The sequence below is a fragment of the Alligator sinensis genome, unplaced genomic scaffold (assembly GCF_000455745.1).
Source record: "Alligator sinensis unplaced genomic scaffold, ASM45574v1 scaffold1196_1, whole genome shotgun sequence".
NCBI classification, from domain to species: domain Eukaryota; kingdom Metazoa; phylum Chordata; order Crocodylia; family Alligatoridae; genus Alligator; species Alligator sinensis.
In genome coordinates this window covers 358,899-361,452 of record NW_005842583.1, presented here as the reverse complement: position 1 = coordinate 361,452, position 2,554 = coordinate 358,899, and positions in this window count along the sequence as shown.

Sequence of the window (2,554 nt, the reverse complement as noted above, 5' to 3'; positions counted from 1 at the left end):
CCAATCTAAACCTACTTTGCTGCAGTGTTCAAGCCTTTGGTCTGCATTCTGCTCTATGCAGCAAGAGAGAAAAGGTATTTTTCCCCCTTCAGGTATTTTGAAGGCTGCTGTTTTCTTTTACAGCTTTTCCACCGGCTGAATGTGCCTGTTTCCTTCAACCTCTCTTCATATGACTTGCCTTCCAAGCACTTTTATCATTTTGGTCACCTCCTCTCGACCCTAACTTCTCCATGTCCTTTTTAAAATGTGCAGTCCAAAATTGCATGCAATACTCTACATGAGGCCTAAGTAGTGCAGCGTAGAGGCACTATTGTGTCCTAGGTTCTGCATATAATGCTTCTATTAATGCAACCCAAAAACACATTTGCCTTTTGTGCAGCTACATCACACTACAGACGTGTATTGAGACTCACCAGGATTCCTAGATCCTTCTCTGTAGTGCTGCCATCCAGTCAGGAGTCACTCATTTTGTACCTGGGTGAAATTGCTGGCAATGTGGCCTAGCAGAGATGCTACTAGATCTGCTTGTTTCTTTTCTATAACACTTTGATGGTCACAGCATAGCAGCATATATGTGAATGTGTTGGCGGGGAGAAGTGGAAGAGTCATGCAGGAGGAGGGACATGACTGAGGGAGAAAACTCCCCAGAGTTTATATAATTTTGAAATGAGTGAGCCATCTAATGAACACATCCAAATGTGTGTTTACTTTACTGAGTACTACCAGCTGCACTGTCACTTTCTCATGTGACCCTGTGGTGCTCCTAATTAATTACAGTACTCATATTTCAATTTCTTTAAATCTTTCCATCAAGGAAATAAAAGGGGGGGGAGGGGAGAGGAGGAATAAGGGTCATATTATGGCTGATTGTGAATTTTCAAGGTGTAGGGGATTAAAATGTATGTTTCCTACAGTAATTGTTTCTTGATTGTTGTATGCAATAATACTATAGGAGAGAGGTATAACTAAAGTGAGGACTGGGAGCTAGGCTTTCCACTATTTCTAATTCTACTTCTGAGAATGACTTGGTTTGTGGCCTTAGTCAAATCACTCAACTTCTGACATCATTTCTACAAATGGAGAAAACATTTTGAATGTGGGTTTGCAGGATAGCGAATGAGTCATTTTTATGTATGTACAGCATTTGGCATATCCTGGCTGCTGCTACCAGAAGCAAGTAACAAATGATAATATTTCCCAACTTGATAAAGATAATAGAGGTTGAATGATTTCTAGAGCATTCTGAAGACAATGAGTACCATACAGATTAATAGTGCTATTGCTTCACTACTATCCTACCTTTGTTTGTAGCACAGGTCCTCTTCCTAGGATTATTTGAGCATATATAAACAGACAAGTTCCCTGCTACTGCAGTGGCAGGGCACTGGTGTGACACCCCTGTGTCCTTGCACTTATTATCTAAGGTACTTCCTAACCCAGTGATTCTCAACTGGAAGGTTGTGAAATATTTTAAAGTGTTGTGCATTAGCACTGGTAGATGTGTGAGTATGTACACATGATTATCAACATAAACCTGGAAATTTCAAATAGGATTTTATAGCATCAAAAACAGTCTTACCTTTTGTGGTCTTTCTGAATTCTTTGCAACAGAAGAATCGCTCTATTAATTTTCTGTAGTCAAGAAAGGAATGAAAACTAAGAGCTGGTATTTTCCAAAGGGTGCTTTGAGTCTAACGGGGTGCCACTGAGTCTACAAAGGTTGAGAAACGCTGGCCTAACATAAGCAGGTAAATTAGAAATCTATCTGCATGGGAACAAAGTAGATTGCAGTTCAGTGTCTTACACTTGACACACGTTAAACATTAGAGGCAGATTTATATTTTAATGAACATGTGAAGGTAAAATATTGCAGAAGTCTTTTATTTTAATTAGCTAATTATTAATACATTGTCTTAAAATAGTAAGTACTTTCCACTTTTTTCCCTCTTTTCCTCTTGGCATGTAATACCCTTTAGACAATTAAACTAGATTGATAGATTTCACTTTGTAGTTGGTTTCAGTCTGCACTCATGAATTAACATAATGCTCTTGTTTGGGTTCACAACATCACAAGGCAATGTTTAAATCTTAAAAAAGACTACACAACATTTCTATTTCTATCAGATAACTTTCCCCTATCCCATTTACAGATGTTTGGAAAGCTTCAATTTTCATTGTAAACCACCTGACAATGTGTCCTTTAATTCCTCCTGCAAAAGCACTACTGCAGAATAGAAGTTGACTTGTACAAATGAAATATTGACCTCCCTACCTATTTTTATATAATGCTTGTCTTTCATTTCTTCAGTGACTGATTTGCTCTTCCCACCCTCCTATCCCTTTCAAGAAGTACCATAATAATTGTACCATCAATTTGCTGTTCCTGATTTTCAAGAGGTCCCTAATTTAGTTTCAAATCTATCTTCATGAACATGTTGTCCCTCCTGATTTGGGCAGGTAGACTAATGGATTTTCCTTTGCAGATCCCTTTTTATCCAAATTACCTTAGTGGGAGACCCACAGCTGTGGCTACTGTGTAGAGGTTTGTGTTTTC